At 44.4% G+C, this 10,261-nt stretch overlaps 1 pseudogene; it reads left to right on the top strand.

The window, feature by feature from the left end:
• Window positions 1-6,209: 6,209 nt before the first annotated feature.
• On the top strand, window positions 6,210-9,852 carry LOC136548340 (F-box/FBD/LRR-repeat protein At3g52680-like; annotated as a pseudogene).
• Window positions 9,853-10,261: the final 409 nt, after the last annotated feature.

Raw genomic sequence — 10,261 nt, forward strand, 5'->3', positions numbered from 1 at the left:
TAACCCTAGAAATGAAACCCTAACCCTAGATCGGGTTTTGGGGAAGGAATAAGATGGAGAGGGGAACCTACCCGGTCTTCCCGACACCGCCGTCGCGCGGAAAGTCACCACCGTGCGGGCGGTGATCACCGCCGCCATGGTTGGCGAGCGGACAGAGGCCCGGCTCGGCCGTGGCTCAGGACAGCGGTCCAAAGCCGCTCGACGGCGGCGCGCTCTGCCATGGGCGAGCGCGCGCACCGGCGAGGGGCTTGGCACCGGTGTCGTCCTCCCTTCTTCTCCGGTGACGAGGTGGCCGCGCGCTCCCTTCGGTTTTTCGCTACCGTCGCCGTGGGAGAGGAGAGGAGAAAGAGGAAATGAACCTAGGGTTCAGGGAGAGTGACTGGCCGGGCGGTTTTGTTCGGGCGAAACGCGCGGGCAGCCGTCGGATGGAGATGGACGGCCACGGGCGACTGGGCCAGCGCCGCAGCCCAGGCGGGATAGGCAACAAGGCCGAAATCCCGGCCCAGGCCCAGGTTGCGGCCTGGGCGCGGGGGAGAGAGCGCGCACGGCTGGGCGCGGGGCTGCGCTGAACGCGCGGATGGGCCGCGGCTGGCTGGGCCGATTTCGCTGGCGCGCGCGCGCGCGTGGGCAGGCCATGGGCCGCGCGTGTGCTGGCTGGGCCGAAATGGTAAAATGAATAGAAAAGTCACAGTTTTTGTTTTTCTTATTTTCCAGAAGACAGTTTGATCAATTTGAATTGATTTTTTATGATAATTTCTGTACAAAATTTATCCAACGATATTTTTTGTTCAGTAAATGGTAAATTTGCTTCTGGAAAATAGGAAAAGATTATTAAATGTTAAAGTTTCCGCTGCATATTTAAAGATGTAATTTTCATTATTAAATTCGAACCAACGGGAGAATTTAATTTTGAAAATGGATATGTTTTAAATTGATTATAATGTTGTTGTTATTCTGACCAACGTTGATTAATGACAATATTATAATGTTTTTTGTTATACATTAATTCTATTTCTGCCCAACGGTGATGTAGAATTAGTGTAGAAAATAATTGTATGTTTTAATTTTGACCAACGTTAAACTAAGGCATGCAATTATTGTTGTTATTTCTGTTCTCACCCTATTTGAATTATGTTTTCAGGAGGATACAACTTGATGAGTTGTATCAAAGAAATCCCCACTCTAAAAGGTGATAACTATATTGAGTGGAAGAAAAAGATAGACCTGGCCTTTATCCTCGCTGAGGTTGACTGGGTTGTCACCACACCGTGCCCTAAAGAACCTGAGGCACCGGTGAGGGAAACAGATGAGACTGATACTGCATGGCAGAACAGAGAGCGGGATTTTGCTCCCGTAAAGATGTCCTATGACCTTGAGCATAGGAAATGGGTCACTGCCAACAAGAAGTGTCTGGCAGTGATAAAGAATACGATTGAGCCTGCTATTGTGGGCTCAATTCCAGACTGTGACACGGTCACAGAGTACCTAGACAGAATAAAGAGTCAGTTCACTGGCTCTTCAAAGACATATGCAACCCAGCTGATCAAGCAGCTGGTCACAGAAAGGTACTCTGGTGGCGGCAGTGGCATTAGAGAGCACATACTGAGAATGAGCAATCTGGCATCTAAGCTCAAACCAATGGATTTGGCACTCAAGGATGAGTTTCTTATTCATTTGATTTTTGCTTCTTTGCCCAAAGAATTTGACACATTTGTTGTTAATTACAACATACAGCCTGAAAAATGGGATTTGGAAAAGCTCATAGCCATGTGTGTGCAGGAGGAGGAAAGAATAAAAGTTTCACAAGGTGGTTCTGTCAACTACCTAAAAGATAAGAAAAAGAACTATAATAATAGTTCTTCCTCCAAATCATCTGGAAAAGGTCCCATGCAACAGTCTCAGAACCAGCAATTCCCAGTGGCTAAAGACCAGTGTCTCCACTGCAAGAAGACGGGACATTATAAAAAGAATTGTCCTGATTTCTTAAAGATGATAATGAAGAATAAAGGTGAGAACATTATTACGTTCGTAAATGAATCCTTGTATGTAAAGTTTTCAAAATCTACTTGGTGGATTGATTCAGGTGCAACTATTCATGTTGCTAATTCATTACAGGGATTCCGTTCGATGAGAACTTTGCAAAGAAGCGAAAGTTTCATTAAAGTCGCAAATGGAGAACAAGTAGATGTTGAGGCCGTTGGTGATCTTCCGTTAGAGCTTGCTGATGGCTTCATAATTATTCTTAGAGATGTTCTTTATGTACCTTCTTTGCAAAGAAATTTGATTAGTGTTTCAAAGTTGGACCATGATGGTTATGATTGCCATTTTGGAAATGGCAAATGTCAGATATTGTTTAATAATAAATGTATTGGTCTTGCCTTCCGACAAGACGAGCTTTATTTGTTATCACTTCGTGAAAATGTTAATTCCGTATGTGATGTGAATGAAAATGTATCCTCATCGAACAATGGAAACAGAAAACGAAAGAGAGCTCAAGATGCGTTGTCGAAATTATGGCACTGTCGTTTAGGCCATATTTCGAGGGGGAGAATAGAAAGACTAGTTAAGAATGATATTCTTCCTCCATTAGAGCTCTCAGAGTTAGAACAATGTAGAGATTGCATAAAAGGAAAGTATATAAAGAAAATTAAGAAAGATGCCAAACGAAGCGCAGGAATTCTACAGATTATTCACACAGACATATGTGGTCCTTTTCCTATGAAAAGTGTGGATGGTTATGATTCATTCATAACATTCACAGACGATTACTCTCGGTTTGGCTACATTTATCCAATTAAAGAAAGAACAGAAGCGTTGGATAAATTTAAAATATTTAAAGCAGAAGTTGAAAATCAGCATGATTTAAAGATTAAGATAGTCAGGTCTGACCGTGGAGGAGAGTACTACGGTCGGCATACCCCATATGGACAAGTTCCTGGACCTTTTGCAAGGTTCTTACAGGAGAATGGTATAGTCGCCCAGTATTCAACACCGGGCGAACCTCAGCAGAATGGAGTAGCTGAAAGGCGTAACCGTACCCTGATGGATATGGTGCGTAGTATGATAAGTTACTCCACTTTATCCACGAGTCTGTGGATGGAGGCGTTAAAAACCGCCATTCATATTCTCAATAGAGTACCAAGTAAGTCGGTGCCCAAAACACCATATGAGTTGTGGACAAGAAGAGTACCCTCACTTAACCACTTGCGTGTGTGGGGGAGCCCTGCTGAGGCTAAAGTTTTTAACCCAAACATTGGGAAGCTAGATCCCAAAACAGTGAGTTGTCATTTCATTGGCTACCCAGAAAAGTCAAAAGGTTTTCGTTTCTACTGTCCTAACAGACATACAAAGTTTGTGGAAACGAGACATGCTGTCTTCCTAGAGGATGAAATGATTAGGGGGAGCATGGTAGCTCGAGAAATTGACCTTGAAGAGAAGCGGGTGTATGCACCCACTCCGATCATTCATGAGCCATTTTTCTCACTACCTGCTGTTGCTGCACCAACAGTACAAGACACTGTGGTGCCAGCACCTGTTGTTATCCCGCCTGTGGCAACAATGAATGATGATGAGGAACCTGTGGCTCAGGATCCTATAGAACCTATTGCCACACATGAAGGGGAGCAACAACAGCCTCAAACAGAAAATGTGCCAATTGAGGAGGCCCCTAGAAGGTCTCAAAGAGTTAGAAAATCAGCTATTCCTGCTGATTATGAAGTGTACAACACTGAAGAATTTCAAATGGAGGATGATCCCACCTCATTTGAAGAAGCCATGAAAAGTGACCATTCATCAAAGTGGCTTGAGGCCATGGAAGATGAGATGAGATCAATGAATGCAAATAAAGTTTGGGATTTGGAGATAATTCCTAAAGGAGCCAAAACAGTAGGCTGTAAATGGGTCTACAAAACAAAACTTGACTCTCAAGGGAATATAGAGAGATATAAAGCCCGACTTGTGGCAAAAGGCTTTACACAAAGAGAAGGGATTGATTACAATGAGACCTTTTCTCCAGTCTCATGTAAGGATTCCTTCAGAATCATAATGGCATTAGTGGCACATTACGATTTGGAATTACATCAGATGGATGTAAAGACGGCATTTCTCAACGGAGACTTAGAGGAAAATGTTTACATGGCACAACCGAAAGGTTTTGTTATGGAAGGAAAAGAACGTTTGGGATGCCGCCTAAAGAAATCCTTTTATGGATTAAAACAAGCTTCAAGACAGTGGTACTTGAAGTTTGATCAGACAATAAAGAATTTTGGGTTTAAAGATAATGTTGAGGACAATTGTGTCTACGCAAAGTTTAAGAATGGGAAGTTTATCTTCCTTGTCCTGTATGTGGATGATATCTTACTTGCTAGTAGTGATGTCAGTCTACTACTGGAAACAAAGAAGTTTTTGTCCTCAAAGTTTGATATGAAAGATCTTGGTGAAGCTTCGTTCGTTCTAGGGATCGAGATTCACCGAGATAGAAGTAAAGGGGTATTAGGACTGTCACAAAAGGCATACATAGAAAAAGTCTTAAAGAAATTCAGTATGCACAAATGTAGTCCCTCACCTGCTCCTATAGTCAAGGACGACAGATATGGGGATTTTCAATGCCCCAGGAACCAATATGAGATCGATCAAATGAAAGTGGTTCCATATGCTTCAGCTGTCGGAAGCTTGCAATATGCTCAAGTGTGTACGCGCCCTGACTTGGCATTTGTTACCGGGTTACTTGGCAGATTCCAGAGCAATCCTGGAATAGAACACTGGAAATTGGTAAAGAAAGTCTTGCGTTATTTGCAAGGAACGAAAGGCCTCATGATGACGTATAGAAGATCTGATTCACTCAATATAGTGGGATATTCAGATTCTGATTATGCGGGAGATAATAGAAAATCCACGTCTGGATATGTGTTTACTCTCGCAGGGGGAGCTATTTCATGGAAAAGCTAAAAACAAACCGTCACTACATCGTCCACAATGTATGCCGAGTTTGTAGCGTGTTATGAGGCAACAGGGCAGGTGAACTGGCTAAAGAAGTTCATACCCGGTTTGAAGGTGGTTGACGACATCAATAGACCACTGAGGTTATACTGCGATAATAATCCAGCAGTACAGTATGCTCACAACAATAGGTCAAGTGGTGCTGCCAAACACATTGACATAAAGTATTATGTTGTGAAGGATAAAGTCCGGGATCAGATGATAAGTCTTGAGCATATAAGTACCGAAAAGATGCTCGCGGATCCGCTTACAAAAGGTTTACCACCCAACGTGTTCAGAGAACATGTAGCCGGCATGGGTTTAAGGGAAAGCCTATGATTCCTGGACTATAAAGGGTCCAAAAGTTAAAGTAACTATTTCAGATCAGAGACGTGCATTGTAGCTGTTAAATCTATCGGCGATTGACCGAGACGATGAAACATGCTCTATGCATCATCTGTGAAGAAATGAGTAAGGTTTAAAGGATTGAAGTTTAAAGTTATAAAGATAAAAGTAATAGTGAGATCAAGGGGGAGAATGTTAGATTGATCTCCTGACCAGTAGGCCCAACGGCCTATTGGGCCTTGGTCTCGCGCCCTGATCGGGGGCGCCCAACCCTACATGGTTGGTGGGCCCCCGTCGCACTGCGCTATATAGAGAGGTGGGGCCGGCGGCTCAAAGTATGAGGTTCGCCGTGAGCCGCAAACCCACCGACAAAACCCTAGACCGATCTAAGAGGGCGCGCAGCCAGCGACGGGAAGCTCCGCTGATCCTCGCCGTCGTCACTGCTACGCCCGACCGCACTGCATCGACGTCCGTGCATCCTCTACTCCACCCGTCGCTGCCCGTGTGCTGCCTCCATCACCGAACCAGCGATGGCCAGCACAACCGCGACATCATCTGGAGGCTCAGGTTCATCACTAGCTCCTCTCTCCCCTATCTCCCTCTCGGTGTAGTGTTTAGGTCTAAATGTGCATGTGTTTCATAGATCTATGAGTTAATCCGTCTAGATCTACCCTAGTCGATTCACAGATAGTTAACACGAGGCACCTGGACGGTCTAACGCACGAGTTCGCGGGAGAGTAGCAGCTCGAGGTCGGTTACTTAGTTATGCACGAGAAAGACGGCGGCGGAGTTGAAGGACCGATAGAGCTCGTGCGTGCGTGCGGTGTCGTGGGAAGCAATGTCACCGCTGCCACAGTCACCTGCCTAGCGAACTCTCTCGACCTGTCATGCGAGGCCGCACGCAGGGACGCGACATGCTAGTCTCCGGCGACGGGCTTTCCACCAAGGACGACGCCGACGTCGCCGCTGACATCAAGGTGCTCGTCTTAGGCTCCAAGCTTGTCGGCGCTGCCGGGGGCGCCCTCGCCGCTGCCGCCACGTTCGCCAAGGTGCCCGCCCTGTCCCACGATCTCCTTGTGAGAAGCGTCGACGGCGTTGACGAGATCAACGAGCTAGGAGGAGGGGTCCGCCATGGCCGCGCTCGTCGACGCTGTTGTGGTGGGTGTCGATGGCGTTGACGAGAACAACGAAGACGAGTGCGATGTTTGGGCTGCGATGGGCCACTAGAACGGCCTGCTAGATGAGTTTAGTTAGGGTCACCGTTGGATCACAATGAACGTCTCAGATGCGCCGACTGCAGAGATAAGTCGCTCTGCGCGACTGCAGACGATCTCATTCCCCATGCCGCCGCCGCCGCCGCCGCAGCGTGCGGTGGACCTGCTGGTCGACCTCCCGACGGATGTCCTCGACAAGATCCTCGCCAGCCTGCCCCCCCGCGACGTGGTCCGCACGTCCGTGCTCTCGCCGCCGTGGCACCGCCGCTGGGAGTCGATCCCGGGCCTCGACATCGAGCTCCATGACGTCCGCGACGAAGGGGGCGCCTGGGGCTCCGTCGCCGGCTTCCTCGAGCGCTGCGCGGCCCCCGTAGGTCGCGTCAGCATCCGCGGCGTCCCGCTGAGCGTCTACCACCGCGCCAACGACTGGGTGCACGCCGTCGCGGGGAAGAACCCGCGCTCGCTGTCCCTCAAGCTCCCCCTGGCCACGCCGCTGCCGTCGCTCTTCAGCTGCGACCCCGCCGCGCTGGCCGAGCTGGAGCTGCGCTGCTGCGGGATCCCGGCGCCGCCTACCGGCTTCACGGGGTTCCAGAGGCTAACCAAGCTCGATCTGGACGACGTGTTTTTCACGGGTAGGAATGCGTGTGGCCGCGCCCACGCTCGTGGAGCTCCGACTGCAAAACATCTCTTTCCCTGCAAAACGTGGAGTCCCAGGCGGGTGGGTCATCCAGGCGCCCAACCTCCGGCGGCTGGTCCTGTGCCTGCAGATCGCTGGCGCTGGCCTCTGGAAGCTTGGGCCGCTTCCCAACCTGGAGTTGGCTAGAATCTTCCTCAACGACTCTGCAGATGACAGAGACTACGTCCAGATGTTCACAGCCATTTCCAACGTCAGGGAGCTTCACATCGGCAACTTTCGCATCAGCAAACAGGTTATTTTGAGAGCGCATCTCTTTTGCATACACACATGCTTAAGTGAGGCATGAACATAGTTGCACAATTTGACATGGACAATAATCAATTGTACCTACAGTCATAAACATAGTCATATAAACATGGTTTAAATAGCACTAAAATTTCCCCTCCTCACATGCTAGTCCAATTTCACGCCCACCTAAAAAGTTCATCTAGCACCCAAACTTTCAGGTTTATCATCTAAACGGCCGTTTAAACGCCTGTTTTGACATTTACACATGTTTTAGGCACTGTTTAAACCACTTTTTTTTTACTAGTCTGATCATTTAGACATGTGTAGTGTTTAAATATTTTTTCTCAAACCTATTTTACCATTGAAAGTACCCCTAACATATTTTTTTCTCAAATCTAGTACCCCAAATACGGTCATGTGATAAAAAAGTTCAACATATATTTTTAAACATATAAATTCATAAAATGCCATAGAACAAGTTTCATATCAATCTATATGCTGTAACATCATAAAAGTTCAGAGGAAAAGATATATTCAAAACTCAGTTACGGGAACGTGTGCGTAGGTGTTTCATTTGCCAGGTGCAAATTATTGCTGTTCAACACCGATTGTCTAAACCAAGAAGGCAAAGTGCACCAACACATAACTTATGATGCAAACAAACAATAGTCTGAAATAATAACATATGTGTGTGGGTTATGTTTGGATTTGTGTTGTGAGAGATTCACCAGCAGGGCATCTAGATGGTTTGATATTTTAATTTTTTTCCTTGGATTTGTGTAGGAATCATTTTCGACACTGTGAGCACGTTTAATTTTGGAGACGTACACATTGTCATGCGTCTCCAATAAGCCGTCCTTAACTTCTAGCCAAGAAAAACTAATTTATTTGTCTAAAAATACTGGGAATCTAAATCCATCTTTAGCCCTGCATGCCCCTCTTTGTTTACAGTGTCCATTGTTGGCCCATCCTTATATGTCGATCACGAAAATACAAAAAGCACAGTAATAACTAGTTTAGATAGTATAGATGAGCCCTATCCCCAATCTCTGCTAGAGACATCATCAAACATGTTGGGAAGAGGTACATTTCTATGTGGTCATGATGAGACACAGACATAACTTGTTCCAACAACATGTTTACTGAAATGCGTGTAGTGCTAATAATATACTTTCAGTCTTCTCTTAATTCTCCAAATTTGTTTCTCATAATTATCCCCAGCATTCTTGTGTAGTTTACTAGTACATTCATATGAACATAGAGTGTTGTGAGAGATTCTTTCCACATAATTTATTACTACTTAATGTTAATTATCTGGCTATAATTCTATTATTTGAAGAAAAATAGGCTAAATCAATATGAAAGTCTATGCAAATGTAAAATGAACAAATTGACTCTTTGTGGCGTCCTCTGTCATCTCCTAGAGCTAGCATAATTAAATGTAAAACAGAATAAAATTCTTTGGTAGAATAAGTAAATGTACAAAAAGGAAATTACATATATCTATAATGTGTAACTCATGTTTTGAGAGTGCCTAGTTGTTCAGTATCCTTTGGTGCCTCCTTATAACAGTTGTGCATGTACATATTCGGGCATCTATCATCCTTGATGTCTACGTGGAATTACAAAAAACAGGACCTGCATAATTCTGATGTTCATATTTCACATGTTCTTGTTCAAAAGATTGAATATCATTATTAGGTAACTATAACATGACATAGAGATGATGCTAGATAACAAAAAGATATTATGATTTTCAGGCAGCTGCAATCAACATATTCCGAAATCTTTTGTGTAGATTTCAAAATCTAAGGATTTTAAGGGTTGATGGAAGCTTTTATGAATCTCCAACAAAACATCTATTGAGCTTTTCTCCATTCCTTGAAACTGTTGAAATTAAGGTAATTTAATTGATGATATCTTATTGTCGTCACTATATGATGTTTTATGTTAATTCGATCGCTTGAACACATTCTAAATATACTTACATGATTTTCTAGAGATGGTACTGATCAAAGTCCACAAAGTATCGGAATACACATTCCTAGTGGCATCAGGAGCTATGAAGAATTTGAAATAATGTTGCATCTCTGAAGAATATATAGGATGTCTTTTTCAGAGGCATCAGGAGCTGAAAGAATTTGAAAGAATGTTGCAAGCAGCACTGGTCTGCTTTAAGCATATGGAGCTTCTTTTACTTCTATGTTGTTATCAATTGGAAAATATAAATGCCGTGTAGTACTTCTGTCTATGATACTTGTACTTTGAAATAAGTTATAGAATTTATGTAACTAATAATGGTTTCTTTTATGTGGAAACCATAGTTGCTTGGTTGGCTGGTTGCCAGTGTTTAGGGACATCAATAATTCAGTTAATGGCTTTAAATTTCTAGTGGTTGATGTTATGCTGGCGAAACTATACATTGTTTTTGGAACATGTTTTTGTGTTCCTTTATATATGTGGTATATATTGAGTAAAGGCTCTGTTCCTCCACTTTATTAAATCCTAAGTCAGGATAGTAACGTGAAGAGAGGCCGAGGAAGACCGAAGTTGACTTGGGTAGAGGCAATAAAAGGAGACTTGAAAGGATGGAATATACCCAAAGACTTAGCCTTAGATAGGAGTGCTTGGAAGACAGCTATTCACGTGCTTGAACCTTGATTGCTTCTGTTGGGTTTCAACTCTAGCCTACCCCAACTTGTTTGGGACTTAAAGGCTTTGTTGTTGTTGTAGAATACTGATAGGTTTTTTGATAATGGATAAAAATACTAGGTTTTTTTAAATCCAACAAAAAATATTC

Source organism: Miscanthus floridulus, chromosome 4, assembly GCF_019320115.1.
Source record: "Miscanthus floridulus cultivar M001 chromosome 4, ASM1932011v1, whole genome shotgun sequence".
NCBI lineage: Eukaryota > Viridiplantae > Streptophyta > Magnoliopsida > Poales > Poaceae > Miscanthus > Miscanthus floridulus.